The sequence below is a fragment of the Diabrotica virgifera genome, chromosome 5, assembly GCF_917563875.1.
Source record: "Diabrotica virgifera virgifera chromosome 5, PGI_DIABVI_V3a".
Taxonomy (NCBI): domain Eukaryota; kingdom Metazoa; phylum Arthropoda; class Insecta; order Coleoptera; family Chrysomelidae; genus Diabrotica; species Diabrotica virgifera.
In genome coordinates, this window is record NC_065447.1 from 17,700,239 (window position 1) to 17,710,108 (window position 9,870).

General features: G+C 33.5%; 1 protein-coding gene across 4 annotated transcripts in view; it reads right to left on the reverse strand.

The window, feature by feature from the left end:
- LOC114332856 (uncharacterized) overlaps positions 1–5,284 on the reverse strand; it is a 348,079-nt gene extending 342,795 nt beyond the window's left edge. The window contains exon 1 of one of the 4 annotated variants that reach the window (XM_028282646.2): positions 5,032–5,284. The gene's annotated coding sequence lies outside the window, so the exon portion shown is untranslated. The remainder of the gene's footprint in view (positions 1–5,031) is intronic. The other 3 variants (XM_050652319.1, XM_028282668.2, XM_050652320.1) reach the window with 3 other exon arrangements.
- Positions 5,285–9,870: the final 4,586 nt, after the last annotated feature.

The window sequence follows — 9,870 nt, forward strand, 5'->3', positions numbered from 1 at the left end:
TAACCTAAAATTTTTTTGAAAATTTTAAAAATTTTTCCTGGGCTCAGTTTTCATTAGAAAAATCTGAAAAAAAATAGATTGTTTTGTATTCGAAAGATACAACCTCTTGAATTTTTTCAGATTTTTTAAAGTAAAATTGCGCTCACAAAAAAATAAAACCTAAAAATTCTTCTTTTCTCGATTTAAGACGTTTTCGGACCTCTGGGAAGCTAAAAATTTGCATGAGGGCATAATTTCATATCCTTTATCGAAAACATAAGTAGCGGGGCTGATCGGTGCGGGGGCATTTTTGACCATCTTATCCCGCTATAGCCTTTATGGTGCAAACGTTTAGTTTGTGTATATTCCTACATGACGTATACGCGAATGTGGTGCAGTTTGAAATGCCGTCAACTTTCGTACGGCGCGGTAGACGTGAAGTGGGTCCAAGCCCCAAGCAAGTTATTATTTTTTTATTTTTTTTATAGATTTTATGATTGTAAGTATATTATTATATAATTTTTGAAGATATTCTTCTTTTTTGAAAGTGGTAGATAAGAAAGTTAGTTTGATTTTTAAATAAAATAAGTACAAATAACCTTTTAAGTATATTTACTTCGTTTAAATTACCTATTATATAATAGAAGAATATCTTCTTACGTGCGTACAAAGTACACACACATTCTTTTTTTATTCATTTGCTTATGTTAGATAATAAAAAAGTTAGAAACTAGCCATGTTCTTTATCAATACAGGGTGCTTCTAAATAAATGCGACAAACTTTAAGGGGCAATTCTGCATAAAATAATAATGACCGTTTGCTTTATAAACATATGTCCGCAAATGCTTCGTTTCCGAGATGCGCCATGTTGAATTTTTCTTACAAATTGACGATTTATTTATTGCTCTAAAACCGGTTGATACATGCAAATGAAATTTGGTAGGTTTTAAGAAGTAGTTATTTCGCATTTTTTGACATACAATTAAAAATTTTGTATTCACCATTGGCGTGCATACGGGTCATATTACCAGGTCATATTACCCGTATGCACGCCAATGGCGAATATAAAATTTTTAATTGTATGTCAAAAATGCGAAATAACTATCTATATAATCTATAAATAACTTAAATCGGATAACAGGTTTTGGAAATTCTAGACATCAAAAATGACCCATTTTGTGGGGTGCCCGTTTTCTCTGACGCGCAGTGTATATTTGTAAAAAATTTCTAATATTTTCATGTCAACATTGTATGAGAACATTATAAATATGCCCCAACTCAAATTGTTTTTTCTATAACCCGGCTTTGAAAAATGTACTTGTCTATATGTAAACCATCTATTCATTTCGTTTCTCTGACAAAACACCGGTTTGAAAAGAGACAATTATTAATTGTTTTTAGAAAGCAATATTTTAAGGCCTTCTTTGTTATTCCCATCTCGCATGTTTTGAATCAGAATTGCTTATGGAACAATGCCAAATGTGTCTCGATGCAGAACAAAAAATATCGATTCCGGAGGTGAGCTTCAGAATCAATTATTAGTTTCCTACTAAACGATACTGAGGAGATGAAAACTCTCTTTACCGTGAAGTGCTACAAATTATTGATATCGTTCACGCGAGGTTCGAATTATACTTTTATATTGTGTAATTTTTCTCAAGGTGTAGTTATATAAATAGCTAAATGTTATCAAATTTTAAAAAGTCCGAAAAAATAAGTTTGATATTTGAAATAATATATTTGAAAGTACGATTTATTTCAACCCCCTTAGAAACTCAAATACACATATCACAGCAGATAAATAGAAAAATACACAATCAAAATACAGTAAAACCTAGATAGAACGGACCTCTATTTAACGGACTTTGGATATAACGGACAAAAAATCCTATCAAATGTAAAAAAAAATTTGAATGCAAAAAAATTTGAAAAATCGAATTGCACTGCTCGAATGCAAAAAAAATATGAAAAATCGAGTCGATCTGGCACTGCTTTGTGCTAACGCCGATGGATCGCATGGATTGACTGTTATAATTCTTGCCAAATCTCGTAAACCTAGAGGTGTCATTGTCAAAGATATATTGCATCATCTACCCGTTTCATACTGCTATAGTTATAATAAGCATGGTTCACCACAGATATTTTCAAAAATAGGATTTTTTTAAAGAATATTTTTGCCAAAAAATTCATCGCTTATTAAACCCATGAATCAATGAATATTGGCAACCAAATGAGTGTATTCCAGAAAGTTTTTAGATGATGTTGAAAAGTAAAAAAGTGGCAAAAAAACTTGATACCTTTTTTAACTTACAGATTAGTACACTGTATCTAAGCACAGTACATATTTAAAAAAAAATTGATTTATTTTAAACCTATTTTTGTATAACAGACTTTTGGCTTTAACGGATATCCCGTCCCCCCGATTAGTCCGTTATATCGAGATTTTACTGTATTACAATTTTGTAATTGATTTTAAACTCATATAAGTCAAAGGAAATGTTTAAAATGGTAAAAAATTAATGAAACATGTTTCGAAAGAATAATTGTGATATACACCCTAATATGGCTAATATTATATTATTGAATAAATATGAAATATTAATATGCTTATTAGCAAACTAAAAAAATTAGCAAATAGGGAACACCCGTGTTTGAACAGGGGGACCTTCGATATGTAGTCGAACACTCTGCCACTGAGCTATATTCGCTGTTGACTAACGTAATTTACAACGGGATCTAAATGTCATTACATCATTTGTATGGATAAATGGCTTAAAATTCAAAATAAAAAACCTATTCCATCCATGTAAAACATGTTAAATATTGCATTGTGATCTAGTTCTGAGCTATTCTGAAATTTTCAGATATCTAGTTAGTCTGAAAGTATGTTTAAACTCGATTACAAGATTTTTCTGAACATAGAGAAAAAAACAAATGAAGTATATAAAAACGTTTTAAAAATCACGGCAGTTTAAAACTCCACAAGAATCTTAACAACTTAAACTCTTTCAAAAAAGTTGTGAGATCCGAAAAAACGTTTATGTTCGTGTCATCGACTTGGAGAAGGCATTCGACTGAGTGCAACACGATATACTTTTCGATAGGACCACTACCATATAACACTGCATAAATACTTATATTAAAATCAAGTAGACTGCATCAAAATTGGAGATAGTCGTACTGAAAAACTACCCATCAAACGTGGAGTAAGACAGAGTCGTGTTTTGTCGCCCAGTCTTTTTAATCTGCCTATACTCTTTGTATATACTCCGGGAATGCAGTAGAATTAGAGTTGTATGGATGAAGTGAAAAGAAGCAAGTGGTGTATTGTGTGACAGAAAAATCTCAATGAAACGGAAGGGAAAATTCTATAAAACAGTCATAAGATCACCTATGATGTGCGGAACTGAATGTTGAGTAGTTAAAAAGGAAGAGGAACAACGAATGAATGTGGCCGAGATGAAAATGCTTATATGGATGAGTAGAGTGGCAAAGGAGGATAAAATTAAAAATACGTGTATTAGGCGAAGGTTAGGGGTGGCATCAATGGATGTTAAAATGAGAGAGCATAGGTTAAGATGGTTTCTTCTCCTTCTTTAGGTGCCATGTCTGTATTCAGACGTTGGCCGTCATCATGTTTACAATTTCCTGAAACCTCTCTCTATTGGCTGCTGCGCGAAATAATTCTTCTACTGTGGAACCACACCATTGTCTAATATTACGCAGCCATGAAAGTTTCTTTCAACCAGTCAATCCCTTTCCCTCCACTTTTCCTTGCATTATAAGGCGTATTTAGGTCCTCGATTTATATGGCCGATTTATTCTGTTTTTCTCCTCTTTATGATGCTTATGAGCAGACATTCTGAATTCATCATTTGAAGAATGAGTTGGAAAGATAAGATTGTTTAGTCATGTTCAATGTCGAGAAGTTAATCACCCAATACAAAGAGTAATTGCTGATTCGTGGGTTCCTGGGGAGTGGAAGAGGAAGACCAAAGAAGACCTGAGGAAGGCGCTTAGGTAGGACATGTCAGTAAAGAGGATTGGTATTGGTATGACCTAAGATAAAAATTTATGGAAATGTAACAAGAGAAGCCAACCTCGTATAGTCTATAAAAACAAGGATATTGCCAATTTCCTTGTTATCATCAGTTTTAATCTACAAGTAAAATTGTACGACACAGATAAACAAAAAACGCATATAAAAAGAAAAATCTTGTGTAACTGATATTAGCAACATAGAGCTAAGCTGCACATTTTTGAAAGTTTTACAGTATTTTTATAATTTTGATACATAATATAAATGTCATTACAAGAAACTAAATCAAGACAAAATTTAAGGCAGTAGAGCATGAACAGGAAAAAAATAAGTATCAAAATTGAAAAAGTAAATATGAAACAAGTCAGAAATTACCAGTGCCTAGTACTTAGTAGAAAAGGTAAGAATAGTAGACAAGAAATAAAGATCAAAAATAAAAACACACAGATGATTAAACCTCTATCTTAGAGTAGGAAATAAATCCATAGACAATAACAAGGATAAATGTTTTCAAATCAATAGAAAGACCACTCTTAATTTTTGGTTTTCTAAGTATTATTTACAGAAAAAACAACTGCGACCATCTGAAGTAACCACAAGGACAAACTAAAAGAGACAGAATAAGGGGAAACGTATACATGTATAGATGTATACAATCGAAAAAATAATTACACTGAGCTCTCACGTACAAAATATGGAGAATGCAAGTGTAATGGAATAAAAAATATGACAAAAAGAAAAGACCGTTCTCAAACATATTATGACAGGCATAATTAAAGCAAAGAAAGACAAAACGCTGTGGAGATAATTAAAAAAGAAAGCGTTTCCAAAACTTATAATACTCCCTGTAACCAATTTAAGTACTTTTATTACCTATATTATCATTAATTTTCAATATAACATTTAAAAAAAAATTTAGAATATAGTATAGATTTCATTTCACAGTATGTATAGTACTGCTATTAAGTACTAGTTTCTCTAAATTTACATAACAGAACAAAACAGAACATACTTCAAGTCACTAATGTTGTGGTAACAGGTTCGGTAAAGCACCAAGTTGTCAAGTAGTACCGATAGCACCGGAACAGACAGCCAGACTCTCGACTAGACGAAGACGCGTCACTTGTGTCAAGAAGTACCGAAAATCCGCTCCGACACGCACAAATTTCGAACTGTACTGCTCGAATGTAACGTACTATCACAATTCGTAGGAAATGCGGTACTACTTGGTGGTACTGGTCGTCGACAACAGCCGGCTGGTTGAAAATGAAGAGAGTGGTACGCTCTTGCGTCGACCTACTTTGGTACGTCGATGATCTTGGAATAGTTTTGGTGAAAGAGTACTGTAGCTTGTGTATAAAGAAGTACCATCTGGCAGGGATGCCTTCACCAAAATTGTGAAAAACTATCAGTTAGAAGCGGTTTCCAATGTTGAATATGACCTGAAAAAATATGTTGTCTTTTGATTGAAAATAAGGCTTAATCGGTCCCAAATGGAGTAATAAATGTTGTGTTAAATGCCCGTGTAATAATAACGTTTGTCATTGATATTTTATTATAATTATTTCGAGAGATTTCTCTTATTTATAAGAATGATCATATTAATACAATTAACAGTAAATAGAAGAAGTCTTATGATTTAAGAAAACAAATTAATATTAGATTGATATACATGACCAAGTAATTGTTGCATCAGACTGGGAGGGCATAGATAAGGAAATTTAAGGAAGAGTATGAGTTATGGAGACTTAAGATAAATATCTATCTGCCAATGGTGCATTACGGAAAACTCAGATTTCAGATTATAAGTTGTGATAAATATTTAATTGGAGAGATCCTTGATGTCGGTCTTGTTATTGATTCAATTTTGATCTATCTTTATGTGAAACATCTCCAATATATATCTTTTGCTATAGTTCTCTTCTTTTTTTTAATCTGTACATTTTCAAAGTCAAAAGACTTTGAATGCTTGACTAAGGATGTAGTGTTTAATATGTTGATTTGTTCACTATGTTTGTGTGTAACAACCCTTCTATGTAGATATCGGTGTGTTTGCCAAATATATGTTGAATCGCAGTCTTTACAATTGACTTTATATACAACATCCGATTGGTGATCTTTAGTAACATTGAGTTTAATGTTGTTCTGAAGTTATTTTCTTGTGACATTTTTGTAATTAACTAGTTTTGATGGGAAATAAGTCACAATTTTACTAAGAAATTATATTATTAACGTTTCGACGTCCAAATCGGATGCCGTTGTCAAAATACAAAAAAAAATAGTTTCAATCAAATATCAATTCATTAATATTTTTTGTATTTTGACAACGGCATCCGATTTGGACGTCGAAACGTTAATAAAATCATTTTTTTAGTAAAATTGTGGCTTATTTCCCATCAAAACCAGTTAATTGGGTTTAAATTTTAAAAATATTTTCAGAATCTTTCAGACGATTTATGTCCAACATTGGTCCGGAAAATATTTAAATTTTAATAGGTACTAACGTACCTATTAAAATAAGTCATAAAAAAATGTTGTATTTAGTTTTGCAGACAGAGCAATTGAGCTGTCTAGCCACAATATCATTCCTAGGATATTCCTGGGAATTGTGGAGGACATTAGGAGAGACAGGAACAAATTTACCAACAGGTTTATTTAATAGAATTATGGAAGTTGAACACATGCCAGACGAATGGAGAAACAGTTAGGTCTGGATCCCGCGTATGAAAAAAAAGTTGATTAATAGCAAGCTGAAAATTTGTTAATAGCTTAAGGGTGTCTAGTCGGACAAACTTTGATATATGGGAACACTGGAACAGGGGCAGTTTTAATTGTGGAACAGGTTAAAAATTTGGAACGGTCAGACCACGAAAACGGCACATTTATTTTTTCCGACAGAACAGACTTAAACTCTCCGAACAGAGATTAAACTCTCATGCAAAAATCAGACTGCTATTTATCACCAAATGGGCGTTTTAATGGGTGGAACATGTAGAATATGTCAAATGACAGGAATTATGACAGGTGATAAATAACAGTCTGATTTTTGCATGAGAGTTTAATCTCTGTTCGGAGAGTTTAAGTCTGTTCTGTCGGACAAAATAAATGTGCCGTTTTCGTGGTCTGACCGTTCCAAATTTTTAACCTGTTCCACAATTAAAACTGCCCCCTATTCCAGTGTTCTCATATATCAAAGTTTATCCGACTAGACACCCTTAAGCTATTAACAAATTTTCAGCTTGCTATTAATCAACTTTTTTTTCATACGCGGGATCCAGACCTAAGTATCCAGACCTGTCGACAAAAACAAGGGAAATATACAACAATGTACAAACTACAAGGCCAAAAAAACTTCTTATACCACGACGAAATTATGGAAGAGAGTAATTGATAAAGAATTGAAAAAGACTGTATGACTTGTACACACTTCTAAGTAGGGCAAGCCGGCAAGCAGGTGTATGTTCTCAAAAAAGTTGATAGTTTGTAAGAACATTTTTATTAATTAGCTAAGTACTTTCAGCACATTACGTGCAATCATCAGAGATTCGTCCTATAGGTATAAATCCTTCACAGAAAAGTAATTGCCAAACAACAGATTAAAATGTATAGTTACTAGGCTAAGCCTCAGATCTCTGGTGTAAAAACCCTTTACAATTATAGTCTAGACAGATTATCGGAGAATAGGCCATTTCTGGGAAAAGTTATTTACCACCAATTTTATTGCTGGAATCGAATCTTATGATTCTATATATTGATAATATTGCTTATTTCCTGACCGTGAATTTTTAAATAGTTGGTTTTTAATTCCTGGGTTTGCGGTCTGTTATAAATAAAACACTTGATTTTGCTTAGACGTTTCGGCTGTTTGCCATTTTCAATAAGCACTTTTAATTATTAAACATTACACTGTTAACAAACATATTTTATATACAATACACGTAATATTTTGAAAATTTAAAAAAATGCACATCGTGTTTCTCTAAGATGTTATGAGAGAATGCCAGGCATGGGCATTGGGCATATGGTAAAAGCACTTCACAACGGTTTTGGATGGTGGTCGTCCATTGGTTTTGGACCTGATAACAGCGAAACTATAGGGTAACATCCCGTTTAATGCATGCTGATGATGTGGTGTTGGTGGCAAATAGGGAAGGCGACTTGTCATTGAAGCAGGCGCTAGTAGAAGCTCTGGACAATTTTCTTCTTCTTCTTCTTGTAATGGGACTATGTCCTGTTTCTTCTGTAACAGTCTCTGCTGCCATCCGGAGCTCCAGCTCTCGTACCATCGTTTTTTGGGTCTTCCTATGAGTCGCTTGGTGTTGGGCTTCTGTGTCTTCGCCCATTGCGCCATACGTTTAGAGACCATCCGATCTACGCGGTTTCTCCACATGCGCAGTGAGGTATTAACCATTAGGCAAAGTAGGCAGTTGCCTAGGGGCCTCGGCCCCGAAGGGGGCCTCTCAGGGTCCAAAACGAAAAAATAATAATTAGAATTAAATAAAAACTATAAATCATATTAAGTTGAAAAATTCAAATTTCGAGCAATACCATAAAAGTTATGGTGGACGTATAAAGTATAAAACTAAATTACAATGTATACTTTTGTTCACATAGAAAGCCTATTCTAAAAAGAGTAGTCTCTGTGGTTAAGCTTCTATCTACTCGCGGATTAGCTTTTAAAGGTGATACAGGGAATGGGAACTACTTAGGCATTTTAAAGCTACTTGCAGAGTACGATTCTTTTTAGACTCCCATTTATCTAAATATACATGTAGGTTTTCTTTAAAGACAATCGTAATAAAAGTCCGTTTGATGTTTAACAGTTTTAATTAATAAAATAGATGACGAAATTATTGATACCATTAAATTGACGAAATGTAAAAGTGTAAAAGTGTGTAATTGCGACCAAAATATTACGTGTTCTTATTCTTACAAAAAAGAAATGTATTTATAGATAATTTGCGTCTAATCAATATAATACCCGTCTTAATTCGTCTTTTTCTAAGTATTATCCCTAAGACCGCGTCTGTCGTCACTGTGATGTTATAATCGACTAAATGTATTCGTTCTAGTTCCCTACGCTAAAACCAACCCTCTTAGGCTAATCTCTTTTTTCCTGTGAAAGAACCCAATTAAAATTGGTTCAAAGTATGTACCGACCCGCCGCCGTCTTTTTCCAATAAACTAAAACTATATAGTTAAAAGTAGTCCGCTACCGTCGCCGTAATCCCCAATTCGTTCTGCACATCTGTGCCAACGTCCATATGTGAGACCCTTATCCCGTTCTCGTACTAATAATTAAGAAAAATGATATACAGGTGAATTTAAAATATAAGGTAAACTATTTACAATCCTACATACATATGTTATTTAAGGGTACTGGAAAACCACATAAGGGTACTGGAAAACCTTCTTCTTCTTCTTAAAGTGTGGATTCAACACAAGATTTCTCTCATGTTGACCAGTTGACTATTTTATGTTAAGATATTTTAGTTCATTTGATGGTAAAGTGTATGAGCGTTTTCTCACATTCATACCCATAAGTAGCCATACTATCTTTCTTCTGCTGTTTTAACCGTTTTAAGCGACTGTGGCATTGATGTAAACGACATGAGGGGACAATCATACGACAATCTTGCAAACATGTCAGGCAATACAATAGTCTCTAGGCTCATTTATCTAAGATTAACAAACTTGCAATTTACATTCCTTGTGCCGAACACTCGCTTAATTTGGTTAGAACAAGTGCTTCTGAAAGTTGCGTTAAAGCAATATCGTATTTTCGGTTTGTTCAGTCCGTGTACAACTTTTTCTCGGCCTCTACCCACCATTGCGGAAATTATGATCAAAT